The 13,957-nt window shown below is 43.6% G+C and overlaps 1 protein-coding gene across 1 annotated transcript in view; it reads left to right on the top strand.

Annotated features, from left to right (window-relative positions):
* The first annotated feature begins 993 nt into the window (after positions 1–993).
* Positions 994–13,957, top strand: part of PEBP4 (phosphatidylethanolamine binding protein 4) — a 230,017-nt gene continuing 217,053 nt past the window's right edge. Inside the window, exon 1 of the mRNA XM_032288524.1 lies at positions 994–1,253. The gene's annotated coding sequence lies outside the window, so the exon portion shown is untranslated. The remainder of the gene's footprint in view (positions 1,254–13,957) is intronic.

Here is a 13,957-nt window from a genome sequence, read left to right as displayed (position 1 = left end):
TAATCCGCCTGTTGTGGGGCCAGGCATTGGTGTTTTCAGGAATTTCTCAGATGGTCTACTGTGCAGAACCACTGGGTTAATGTTTAACTTTTCATTGATTCATTGATTTTCCTGGGAGAAATTCTCTAGAAAGCAAGCGATGGTTCCAGGTGTGGTTATTTAAAACACAGCGGGAAACCTGGGACCTGAAAACCACGTACTAGCCCCGGGCCTCGTTACCCAAGACAGAGCCAGCCTGAAATACCTCGGGCTGAACCAGGTGGTGGTGCTCTCCATTATTCTGCAGGCCCCAGACCGCACTTGTTGGGGAAGGGGACGTTTCTAAATCCCTGCAATAGCCTGGTTTGGTGGGTGGCTCACGCCTGTAATCCCAGCACTTTGGGAGGCCAAGGTTGGTGCATCACCTGAGGTCAGGGATTCAAGACCAGCCTGGCCAACACGGTAAAACCCCGTCTCTACTAAAAATACAAAAAAAAAAAAAAAAAAAAGCTGGGCATGGTGGCGGTGCCTGTAATCCCAGCTACTCAGGAGGCTGAGGCACAAGAATCGCTTGAACCTGGAGGCAGAGGTTGCAGTGAGCCCAGATTGCACCATTGCACTCCAGCCTGGGCAACAAGAATGAAACTTGGTCTTAAAATAACCATTAATAAATAAATCCCCCCAGACTGGGAGCTGAGGATGGTTGTCCATCGCGGTCTCTCTCCTGTCTGCGGCAGTGTGCCTGTCGCTCTCCGTGGTGAAACGCCGGACCCCTTTCCCTGGATTCTGCTCTCAGCGGTTCCTCCCTCCAGCCTCCTGCTCCAGACTCTGCAGTTCCTTTTTCTGCATCTCCAGTGTCCCTTCGGCCCGACTCTCAGTGCATCTTGAAAGGCAGGAGAAACAGTAAGAGAATCGTCTCTGCCATTTCTACTCTTTTCCTTAGAATCCTTGGAAGGAGGAATGCCGCAAACCCACCCATTCTTCTTTCCTATTCTCTCCTGCCCTACATACTAGCTCCTCCCTGGAACTTCGCTGGAACCTTCTCCAACTGTCTCCCCAACGGCCAACGGCTGCCGCCTCTCCTGTGGCTCCAGGAACCTTCCTGAACCCTCTCAGGCTCTCAACATCTGCAGGCTGTCTCCGTGATTACCTTAAGAGTCCAAACTGAGGGGCACCCTGGAGGGAACTTTCTCCCCACCTTCTCCAGGCCAGAGACCTGTCAAAGTGTCTCACCGTCCTGCAGCCACCACCCAACAGCTGCCACACTGTTCTGGGTAAGTGACAAGGACTCTTCTTCCCTGTTAGTGTGTGGTAGGAGTTTGCTATGGGGGTGGGGGCGGTGAGGAGCTTGGCTTAGCAGGCTCTTAGGAATTTGTGGTAAGGGTGGTGGTTCTGATTTTTTCACTCTAGTGTGATTTGAGCCCATCATTTGAGGCGTTATTTGTGATGTTATTCATGGCATTTCTAGGTGTCTGTCTCTGAGCATCAACATTTCTCTAATTCTCCCCAGAAAGGGAGCTGTGGTGAATTTCTCACTGCCTGAGTTCTGGACTGGGATGAGCCTCACTGATTTTAGGCAGGCCTTACTTCTGACAGATTTAGTGAGTTTCTTTCCTTGGTGAGGCCTTCATTCCGCCTTCCATGATATAGGAAGAAGAGTCCCTATTTCCTTCCATCCTGAGATATGTGGGGGGAACCAGAGATTGACTCTGTCCCTGCAAAGAGGGGCGAGGTAAACACCCAGCTTCAGCAGGCTCTAAATTCAATTCTCACCTCTACCAGATGGAAAAAACGTTCACTCTTTCAAAGGTGGCATGGTGGCAAGTGAATGCGTGAGGCACCACCATTTCAGAGCCCCTCTGGAGCCTGCCATTCCATGGGTGAAGTTATTCATTAATAGATGCATGTGCATCTATTAATGAAATGGGCTTATCAAGTCAATGGTTGGTTGCCGAGACCAATAAGCTGGGGCTACCTAAAAGAAGAACTTGTGTCCCTAGAGTGGAAGGGTCCTGGCCCCAAGCCTCTGGCCGGAGGTCTAGCAGGACCTTTGGATAAATGGAGGGGTGAGAGCAGGGGTCAGAGCTGGGTATATCTCACAAACACTCTCCTGACTCCTGGGGAATGTAATTGCTGGGAAAATTCAGCCCTGGAGCTCTCTTTGCCAGCCCCATCATTGCCACCGTGAATTCCTTTGTCTTCTGCTTGATAAAAAGAAAGCAGACATCTCTTAAAACAGCAGAGCGAGTGCAGATCCCCTGTAAGAGAGGGTTCCCTGTTCCTTCCTCCCGTTCCTTAGACATTGCTAGCCTTCATGCACTTAACCATAAGCCAGAATCATTTGAGACATCCTTGTTCTTAACTATTTTAAAAAACAATTATCTATAAGGTCAATTAATAATAAAAATAGGCCAGGTACAGTGGCTAACGCCTGTAATCCCAGCACTTTGGGAGGCGGAGATGGGTGGATCACGAGGCCAGGAGTTCAAGGCCATCCTGGCCAACGTGGTGAAACCCTGGCTTTGCTAAAATACGAAAACAAAATTAGCCGAGCATGGTGGTGTGTGTGCCTGCAGTCCCAACTACTTGAGAGGCTGAGGCAGGGGAATCGCTTGAACCCAGGAGGCAGACCTTGTGGTGAGCTGAGATCGTGCCACTGCACCCCAGCCTGGGCGACAGAGTAAGACTCCACCTCAAAAAAAAAGAATAGTAAAAATAAAATATTTTCTTTTACCTCCATTTATTCCATCTTTGATGTTCTTCCTTTCTCTATGTAGAGCGAAGGTTTCATTTCACTTTTCCTTGAAGGGCTTCTTTGAACACGTCATGCAAGGCAGGTCTGCTGGAAAACTCTTCTCTCAGCTTTTCTGCATCTTCATATCCTCTGCACCTTTGAAGAAAAATTCCACTGGATACAGATTCTAGGTTGATAGGAGTTTTTCTTTCAACACTTTTCATATTTCACTCCATTCTCTTCGTGCTTGCCTGCTTTCTGATGGGAAGTTTGATGCAATTCTTATCATTGTTCATTTAGAAGTAAGCCTCCCTCCCTGAGAAAAAAGCAAAAGAAATTATATTTTATACTTTTACACTTGAAGACAGTTTTCAAATTGGTCATCTGAAATGGAAGGTGCATAAAAAGCAATGAAGAGTTGATAACAGAAGATGGCCCAAGTGCATGTTGGGTGACGTTGGGATTCTTTGCCTGTCTTTAAATAGGACAACCAAAGGTCAAAATAGTTCCTTTACAACATACGGTTTTAAAATGTGCGTGCGTATTTATGTAACGATTTATTAAGCATCTGCTATGTTCATAGTGCTGTGGGGAATGCAGAGACAAACGGGGCCCTCACAGGATGAAATATGTGCACAGAAAACTAGAGCAGAAGGCAAAAATTAATGAATGTGAGGTGAGAGGAGCCGCTCTGCTCCTGGAGCTTCGGTGAGACCCAGATCTGTAATCGGGGGAAGCGTGACTTTTAGGAATTCAATATCCACCCCTCCCTCTCTGACTTTCTCCCTTCCTCAAGTAGTGATGGAGCACCTGCTGAACCCACACACTGTGCTGGTGGCAGACACAGAATTCATAGGCTGCATGGGTTCCCTCCTCCATGAAGGTAACAGCCTAGTGACAGAGAAATGCAAGTAAATAAACAAAAATGCCCAGATATTATTATACTATCTTGGTGGAGTACTGCAGATGCTGTCTGCAGATATGACAAGATATCCAGGAAGGTACCCTAAAGAAGTGATGTTTAAATGGCCCTTGAAAGTGAGCAAAAGTCAGTGGGTCACCTTTTGCAAAAGCAGGCGGGTCATGGGGCAGGAAACAAAGGAGCTCCTTACAGACAGCACGGCTTGTGCAGAAAGGCCTAGAGGTGGGAGACAGCATAGCCGACTGGGAAGATAGAGAGGAGTCCACACAGGCTGAACAAGCTGTCTACACAGAGGGGAGGGTGGAGTGGCCAGTGTTGCCAAAGGGGCTCTAGAGAACACTAGTTCCTGAGATTTTTTTTTCTCTTCTCTTCTGCAAGTTGTCTTTTCAGTGTCTTGATAGTGTCCTTTGATGCCCCAAAGTTTTCCGTTTTCATGGACTTCAATGTGTCAGTCTGCTTTTGCTGCCTCTGCTTTTGGTGCCGTGTGTAAATCGATGCCAGATTCGATGTCATGAAGCTTCTCCCCTGTGTTTTCTTCTAGGAGTTTTGTGGTTTCAGCTCTTAGATTTAGATATTTGATCCACTCTGAATTTATTTTTATATCTGGTGTAAACCAAGGATCCAACTTCCTTCTTTGGCTTGTGGCTATCCACTTGTCCCAGAATTATTTTCAGCACACTTGCTGAAAATCATTTGAAAACACACACACACACACACACACACAGAGAGAGAGAGAGAGAGAGAGAGAGAGATTCTCACATAAAAACATAAGGGTTTATTTCTATTCCATTGGCCTATTTATCTGTCTATTGCCAGTACCGCACTATTTGAATTACTGTAGCTTTGTAGTAAGTCTTGAAATCAGAAAGTATGAGTCCTTTAAATATGTTCTTTTTTTTTTTTCAAGATTATTTTGGCTCTTTGGGGCCCCATGAGGTTATATATAAATTTTAGAGGTGGGGGTTCTATTTCTATAAGAAAATGGCATTTTGATAGGGATTGCAATGAATCTGTAGATCACTTTGAGTAACTTTGCACCTTAACAATATGAAGTCTTCCACTTCGTGAGCACTGAATGTCTTCACATTTATTTATCTCTAATTTATTTTAGCAACATTTCGTAGTTTTCAGTGTACAAGTCTTTCACCTCCTTGGTTAAGTTTGTTCCTAGTTTATTCCGTTTGATGTAATCATAGAGTTTTCCTAATTTCCTATTTGAATTCTTCATTTTTAGAGTAAACAAATGCATTTTTGTTTGTTGATTTCATAAACTGCAGCTTCAGTGAATTTGCTTATTAGCTCTAATAGTTTTTCTTGTTTTAATTATTAGAGTTTTCTATATGTAAGATTGTTATCTGCAAATAATTATACTTCTTCCTTTCTAATTTGGATGCCTTTTTCTTTTTTTGCATAATTGCTCTGGCTAGAACTTTCAATATATGTTGAACAGGAGTGGCAAATGCATGCATCCTTGTCTTGTTCCTGATTAGAGGAAAACTTGAAGTCTGTCACCATTGAGTACGTTATTATCTGTGAGCTTTCTGTATATGGCCTTTATTGTATTGAGGAAGATACTTTCCCTTCCTAGTTTTTTATCATGAAAAGGTGTCGAGTTTTGCCAAATGATTTTTCTGTATCAATTCAGATAACCATGCGGTAGTTTTCATTCATTCTATTAATGTGGTGTTATGTTGACTGTTTTTTTTTTTTTTTTGATTGGTTTTTTTGGTTTGTTTGGTTTTGGTGAGTTTTTTTTTTTTTTTTTTTTTTTGAGACAAAGTTTGCCTTTTGTTGCCCAGGCTGGAGTGCAATGGCACAATCCTGGCTCACTGCAACCTCCGCCTCCTGGGTTCAGCCGATTCTCCTGCCTCTGCCCACCGAGTAGCTAGGATTACAGGTGCCTGCCACCGTGCCCAGCTAATTTTTTTATGTTTAGTAGAGACGGGGCTTCACTATGCTGGTCAGGCTTGCCTCAAACTCCTGAGCTCAGATGATCTGCCTGTCTTGGCCTCCCAAAGTGCTGGGATTTCAGGTGTGAGCCACTGTGCTAGGCCTGTTGATTGGTTTTTATACGTTGAATCACGCTTGCATTACAGAAATAAATCTCACTTACTTATATTGTATAATCCTTTCAGTGTGCTTTGAATTTTCCGAGCTAATATTTTGTTGGGGGCTTTTGCATCAGAGTTTATAAGGGATATTGCTTTGTAATTTTCTTTTCTAACAGAGTCTTTGTCTGGCTTTGGTATCATGGTAATGCTGCCTTCATAGAGTGAGTCAGGGAGTATTCTCTCCAATGTTTTGGAAAAGTGTGAGAAGAATCAGTGTACATTCTTCTTTAAATGTTTCATAAAAATTACCCGTAAAACTATCTGGTTCAGGACTTTTCTTTGCTGGGAAGTTTTTGATTACTGCTTCAATCTTTTTACTAGTTGTGGGCCTATTCATGCTTTCCATCTTTTCATGATTCAGCCTTGGTAGGTCTTATGTTTCCAGGAATTTGTCCATTTCATCTGAGTTAGCAAATTTATTAAGTAACCAACAACCTTACCCATTGTTCCTGTTAATCTCTTATCACCTTTTTTATTTCTGTAAAATATTATTTCTTTATATTTTTATTTCTATAAATTTTAGAGGAATCTCCTTACCTTCATTTCTTATTTTAGTAATATGAGTCTTCTCTGTTGTTTAATTAATCTGGCTGAAAGTTTGTCAATTTTGCTAATGTCTTTAAAAGAAGCAACTTTTGGTTTTGTTGATTTTCTGTTCTCTATTTTATGTCGGCTATAATCTTTGGTATTTCCTTCTTTCTGCTAGCTTTAGTTTTTCTTGTTTTTTTTTTTTTTTTTTTTTTTTTTTCTAGCTCCTTAATGTGTAAGTTTAGGTTGTTGATTTGAGATCTTCCTTCTTTTTTAATATAAGCATTTGCAACTTCTCAGTGTAAGCTTTTGGAGCTGTTTTATAGCATATAAGGCTTTCACTGCATCCCATACACCTCGGTATACATGTCGAGTTTCCCTTATTGGAAAATATTTCAGAAGTATTTCACATTTCAAATTTTTCAGATATTAGAATATTTGTGTATATGAGATATTTTGGAGATGGGACCCAAGTCTAAACATGAAATTTATTTATATTTATAAACACAACTGAAAGATAATTTTATACAATATCATTAATAATGTTGTGTATAAAACAAAGTTTTGACTGTGACCCATCCCATGAGGTCAGGTGTAGGATTTTTAGCTTGTGGTATTCCATAGGCATTCTTTTGAATTTTGAAGCATTTCAGAATTCAAATTTTTGGATTAGGGAGGTATTTTTGTTGTTGTTGTTGTTTGAGGCAGAATCCTGCTCTGTTGCCCAGGCTGGAGGGCAGTGGTACAATTTCAGTTCAATGCAGCCTCCATCTCCTGGTTCAAGCAATCCTCCCACCTCAGCCTCCCGAGTAGCTGGGATGGAACTACAGGTGCTCACCACCATGCCCGGCTAATTTTTGTATTTTTAGTAGAGATGGGGTTTCTCCATATTGGCCAGGCTGGTCTTGAACCCCTGACTTGGAGTGATCTGCCCACCACAGTCTCCCAAAGTGTCAGGATTACAGGTGTGAGCCACTGCACCCAGCCAGTCTCCCATTTCTTTAACTGGTCTTCTGCCTAGTTGTTCAATTCATTATTAAAAGTGAAGTATTGAAATCTCCAACTACTGTTGTTAAGTTACCTAGTTTTTCCCTTCAATTCTATCCTTGTTTTCTTATCTATTTTGGATCCCTGATGTTTGGTGCATATAGGTTTATAACTGTTACATCTTCTTGGTGAATTGACACTTATCAATATACAATGTCTTCTTTGTCTCTTGTTGTAGATCCAGACTTTAAAATCTATTTTGAGAACAAGGATAGCTATATATTAATATAGCTATCCCTGTTCTCTTTTCATTACTATGTGCATAGGATATCTTTTTAAATCCTTTCTCTTTCAATCTATTTGTGTCCTTAGAGCTAAAGTGAGTCTATTGTGGACAATATATAATTGAATCATTTTTTAAAAATCTAATATGTCAATTTATAATTTTTTGTCAGGGCATTGAATGTAATTTAAATTTAAATCCACTTACTGACCGATAATGACTTATTTTGCCATTTTGTTGTTTTCTGTATGTTTTCACCCTCCCTCCCTCCGTCCCTCCTTCCCTTCCTTCCTTCCTTCCCCCCGCCCCTCATTCTCTCTCTCTTTGAGATGGGGTCTCACTACGTGTGGCCCAGGCTGGCCTCAAACAATCCTCTGGGCTCAAATGATCCTCTCACCTCAGCCTCCCAAACAGCTGGAACTACAGGCAGGTGCCACTGCATCTGACTACTTTTCAGCTTCTTATGTCCCTCATTTCCTCCATTTCTAATTTTCTTTGCATTTCGTTGATTTTTTTTTTTTTTTGCAGTGACATGTTTTATTCACTTCTTATTTCCTTTTGTGTATATTCTAGAAATACATTTTGTGGTTACCATGGGAATTACATATAACATCCTAAAGTTATAATATTCTAATTTGAATTGATACTAACTTAACTTCAATTGCATACAAACACTTTTACATCTCCACGACCCCCCATTTTATGTGACTGATTGTTATATATTGTATACCCACTAACATAGATTTATAATTATTTTATTCATTGTCCTTAAATCCTGTTCTGTAATTTAGGTATTTGTCCCCTGAAAATCTTGTGTTGAAATTTGATCCCCAGTGTTGGAGGTGGGACCCAGTGGGTGATGTTTGGGTTATGGGGGCAGATCTTTCACGAATAGAATGCAGTTCCAGGGGAGTGCATTCTCACCTTATTAGTTCCCATGAGAACTGGTTGTTAAAAGGAGCCTGGCAGCTCCGCTCTCTCATTCCTGCTTTCTATTTCACTGTGTGATTTCTGCACACTCCAGCTTCCCTTTGCCTTCTACAATGAGTGGGAAAAGCCTGAGTCTTTCACCAGATACCCAGTTTTCCAGCCAGCAGAATTGTGAGCCAAGTAAACCTCTTTATCAATTATCCAGCCTCAGGTATTCATTTATAGCAACACTAAATGGACTAAGACATCCTGTATTTAAAAAGTGGAATTATAAACAACAATTACAGTAATACTGGCTTTTTTTTTTCTTATTTTTATTTTTTTAAATAAAGATGGGGTTTCACCATGATGGCCAGGCTGGTTTTGAACTCCTGACCTCAGGCGATCCACCCACCTCAGCCTCCCAAAGTGCTAGGATTACAGGCGTGAGCCACCGCGCCTGCATACTGGCTTTTTTATTTGTCTATGTGTTTACCTCAAACAAAGGTCTTTATATATTTCTTCACTAGTTTCAGCCTACTGCCATCTTTTCATTTCAACCTGAAGGTCTACTTTCAGTATTTTTTGCAGGGCAGCACTAGTGGTCAAAAAAACAAAAACAAAAACAAACAAAAAAGACTCCCTAAGCTTTTGTTTATCTGGGGCTGACTGACTTTATTTATTTATTTATTTTTCTTTCTTTTTTTTTTTGAGGTGGGGTTTTGTTCTTGTTCCCCAGGCTGGAGTGCAGTGGCACAATCTCGGCTCACTGCAACCTCTGCCTCCTGGGTTCAAGCAATTCTCCTGCCTCAGCCTCCTGAGTAGCTGGGATTACAGGTGCCTGCCACCATGCCCAGCTAATTTTGTATTTTTAGTAGAGACAAGATTTCTCTATGTTGGTCAGGCTGGTCTCAAACTCCTGACCTCAGGTGATCCACCTGCCTTGGCCTCCCAAAGTGCTGGGATTACAGGCATAAGCCACTGTGCCCAGCCATGTTTATCTGGGGTTTTCTTAATTTCTCTCTCATTAATATTTTGGAAAATAGTTTTGCTGAACTTAGAATTCTTAATTGACAACTTATCTTCTTTCAGTACTTTATATCATCCCAATGCCCCCTGGGCTTCAAAGCTTCTGCTGATAAATTGGCTGATGAGTTTATTGAGGATCTCTGTACATGATGAGTCACTCCTCTCTTACTGCTTTCAAAATTCTCTCCTTGTCTTTGGTTTTCAACAGCTTGATTCTAATATGTCTCAGTACAGGTCTCTTCAAGTTTATTTTATTTGATATTCCTTGAGCTTCTTGGGGCTTTAGATGGTCTATTGTATGTTTCAATCTGCAGTCTTTGTCTTTGGTGTCTGAAGGTCTGTAGTCTGTCTGCTGTTTTCATAAGCAATGCTGCCCCTTTTCACTTAGGCAAAGCAGAGAGTAGTCCTGCAGACAGACCCCAGGCACATTAGAGCATCGTGCATGATGGGTCTGGCTCTGCTTTGATGGGAGAGAACTGGGGCTTGAGCTACCATCTCCTCCAGACCAGTACTGCTGGCACTGGAGGTGGGGCAAGGTAGAAAGAAAATGAAATTCCCTACCTTTTTTTTTTGGATATAGAGTCTTGCTCTGTCGTGCAGGCTAGAGTGCAGTGGTGCAATCTTGGCTCACTGGAATCTCAGCCTCCTAGGTTCAAGCAATCCTTCTGCCTTAGCCTCCCAAGCAGCTGAGATTATAGGTGCTCACCACCATGCGTGGCTAATTTTTGTATTTTTAATAGAGACGGGGTTTCACCATGTTGGCCAGGCTGGTCTTGAACTCCTGACCTCAGGTGATCCGCCCACCTGGGCCTCCCAAAGTGCTGGGATTTTAGGCATGAGCCACCGTGCCTGGCAAAATTCCTATTATTTTGAAGGAGGCTTTGGAAAATGGAGACAGGGTCTCCCTCTCTCACCCAGGCTGCAGTTAAGGAGGCTTTCCTTGATTGGGCATTTACTTGGTTGCTCTAAACTTTGGCTGTTTTCCAGAGCTCCTATAAAGTTCGTTCAGCCAGTTCGTTCTCGTTCATGTTCTCTCTCTCTCTCTCTCTCTCTTTCTCTCTGTATGTGTGGGGGGGGGGAGGGCAGTGGGGACAGTGTATGTGTATGTTTAGCTTTCCATGAGGGAACAAGAGCCTGGAGCCTCCTAGTCATCCATTTTGCTGACATCCCCAGGATGATTTTTTTAAACAGCGTTATTGCTATATGTTTCACAGATCTCAGAATTCATGAATTTTGAAGTGTCTAATTCAGTGGTTTTAGTATATGTGTAGATACGTGCAACCATCACATAGTCAATTTTAGAACATTTTCATCACCTTTGAAAGAAACCTCATACCCTTTAGCTGTCATCCCCCTGCCTCTCAGTCACATCTTACCCCCCTCCACCTTCAGCCTTCAGCCTTAGCAACCACTAGTCAACTTTCTGACACTATATGTTTGCCTATTCTGGACATTTCATATAAATGGAATCATACAATATGTCTTCTTTTGCAACTGGCTGCTTTCACTTAGTACAGTGTTTCCCCCCATGCCTCCCAGGCCCCCACCCTGGGCTCTGTAGAAGGCACAGGACACTGAGGGTAGAGCGGGAGCAGGGCTGTATGGTGGAGTGGTATTTTAGGGATGGAGCAGTTTGTAGTGATGACAGTGTCCAAGAAAGTGGCCATGGGAAGGGAGGCTGGAAAGGAAGAAGGGGAAAATGTTGGTAGAGGCGTCCAAAATAGGTAAATTCATAGAGATAGAAAATAGATTAGGGTTGTCAAGGGCTGGGGGGAGGGAGGAATGGGTGTTACTGCTGATAAGTACAGGACTTCTTTTGAGTTGATGAAATGCTCTGTACTTGGTAGTGGTGATGGTTGCACAAGTTTGTGAACACACGAAAACCCACTGGACTGTACATGTTAAAAGGATGGATTGTATGAGGCGTCAATTATATCTCAGTTAACTTTTTTATTAGGAATGAATGGAAAGAGTTCCAGGGAATTTGTTTACTACAGTTCAGAGATTCCAGAGGGTCTGTGTGGAAAGGTTTAGGAGGGAGAGAAAGAACAAGAGTCTGTGTCTGGGTAGAGAAAGGAGGTGCGGTCTGGGCACTGATGGGGGTGTCAGGCACAGGAGGCCTGAAGGGATAAAAAGGGAATGGAGAATTTGAGCAGCAGTGGCCCAGCAGATCCCAGTAGCTGGAGGGACCGATGTGTCTCAGGAAGCCACAGGTTTGGCTTGATTTTTGATGGTGCCTGGAGGTGGTCCCAGCCCAGGTAACCGAAGGAAGAGAGGGGGACGTCAAGGGTGGGCACCAAGAAATCTAGCAATGGGACTTTGCAGGAGTGAGGGAATCAAGCAAAACCAGCTGGGGATGGGGAGGGAGAACTGTCACTCCCGAAGCTTGAACATGACTTCCAGATCTTAGGTTTCAAGTATGAACCAAAGTCCTGAAAATCCCCAAGAGAAAGATCAGGTTTGAAAAATCCCAAGAACTGCTGCATTCTGCCAGATCTCCCTGTACGAAAACAAGCCAGAGAAGGTTAGATAAATAAGCAAAAGGCATCCAGGGCTGAGGGCCAACCTGAGTGATTGTTTCCTACTGCTATGTATACAGAGTCATGAGCTGTTAGGTGAAAATGAGGACGATCAGAAATGGAAGTGGCGTGTGCCATGCCCTGAAACAAGAGTTTTATTAAGCCTCTATATACTCCATGTAGGGTGCTCAGAGTGCTGGACAGCCTCCGTGCTGCCTCCCAGAAGCTTATAGGCTGGGGGATGAGGGAGATACTATCACTAAGCAAATAACTACAAAATAATTTATTACAACTATAAAGAATAATGAAGAAAGCAATAAGGTGCTCTGATTGTTTATAGCAGGAATCTGATGGAGCCTAGGGGTCAGAGCAAGTTTCTTAGGAAATGACATTTCTGCTACCCCTCAATGAAGATGGGAAGTGGGTCGGTGCCTATCACGGTCCTGGGGTAGAAAGGAACTTGAGGAACCCACCAGACGTAACATATGAGAGGAGTAGGAAGTCAGCTAGAGAGACAGGAAAAGCCGGATCTCACAGGGCATTGTGGGCCACGTGGAGGACTTTGGGAGCCTTCTCCTAAGAGCAAAGGAAATGTGCAGGGACTGAGTGAGAGGCCATGGGGCAGCTACAGGGTGCAGTGGAGCCAGGTGGTTAAGACTGTGGACTCTGGGCTGGGTGTGGAAGCTCAAGCCTGTAATCCTAGCACTTTGGGAAGCCAAGGTAGGTGGATCACTTGAGCCCAGGACTTTGAGACAAGCCTGGGCAACATGGCAAGACCCCTGTCTCTACAAAAAATACAAAATTTAGCCAGAGCCATGGTGCGCCTGTAGTCCCAGCTTCTTGGGAGGCTGTGGCAGGAGAATCCCTTGAAGCCCAGAAGGCGGAGGTTTCAGGAGCCTCCATTGCCCCATTGCACTCCAGCCGGGGCGATGGGAGTGAAACCCTGTCTCAAAGAAACAAAAAGCATGGAGTCAACCCAGTTTCAACAGGTTCAACCAGAGCCTGGTTCAAATCCCAGATCTGCCACTTCCTGGTGAGCAGCATCAGGTTTAAGATAATGTCACTGTGCCGTCGCCTCCTCCATAAGATGGGGTGATCATAGCGTCTAGTTCCAAGAATTGGCTTGAGGATTTGGAGATAAAAGCGCCTGGCACGTGGGTTTAGGAAGAACCAAGGCTGGAAGTGGGCTCAACAGCAGCAACCTGCACCGTGGGTTCTCCTTGTCTCCAGGCCGCCATCACTGTGCTAAGAGAGTTGACACCCAGGAAAGCTGAGGCTTCTCTAGTGAATGCCATTTGGAAGATGAGAGTCCCTTGGTCTCGGACGACCATTCTGGCAGCATCTCCTTGGCTCTGGCTGTCCTGTGAGCTGCATGCAGACTGAGGCCATGCTCAACCCATACCCTGGGGCCCAACATGGGGCAGGCATGTGGGAGGCACATCATGCTTATGGGTGAAGTGGATTGCAAAGGAATGAATGGATGGATGGATCTGTGGGAGAATACTTAGGCTATTCATAAATTATTGAGCGTTTACTCTGTGTCAGGCACCTTACCGAATGCTTGACCTGATTGATCTCATTCTCGAAATGATCTTTTGAGAAGGCTGCTACCGGACTCTGTCCAGTACGGGAGATCTTGGGAATATGTTTTCTGGTTGGGGGCAGGGGGATCCCTGGTTGTACTTCAGGGAGCCTGATGATTGAGAAATGTGTTTAAAGTGTATCCCCAAAGTGGGGGCTTTTTTGCCCCACTTTGGGATGCTGGAGGCAGGAATTGAGCCAGAAAGCCGACTATGCTGAAAATAGTTTCTCTAAAGATCTAGCTGCATGCACTTTACAGCGATGATCTCATGTTCCTTAGCAAGGCACCACGGTGACAGGAATCATTTTACTTGTTTGTGAAAAGGAAAAGTGAGGTGTTCTAGGGAGACGCAGTGGCCTCCCCAGCATCCAGGG

This window comes from Sapajus apella, unplaced genomic scaffold (assembly GCF_009761245.1).
Source record: "Sapajus apella isolate SASKATOON/1434 unplaced genomic scaffold, GSC_monkey_1.0 scaffold21, whole genome shotgun sequence".
NCBI lineage: Eukaryota > Metazoa > Chordata > Mammalia > Primates > Cebidae > Sapajus > Sapajus apella.
The sequence above is the reverse complement of the archived record's forward strand: the minus strand, read 5'-3'. Positions and strand labels throughout refer to the sequence as shown.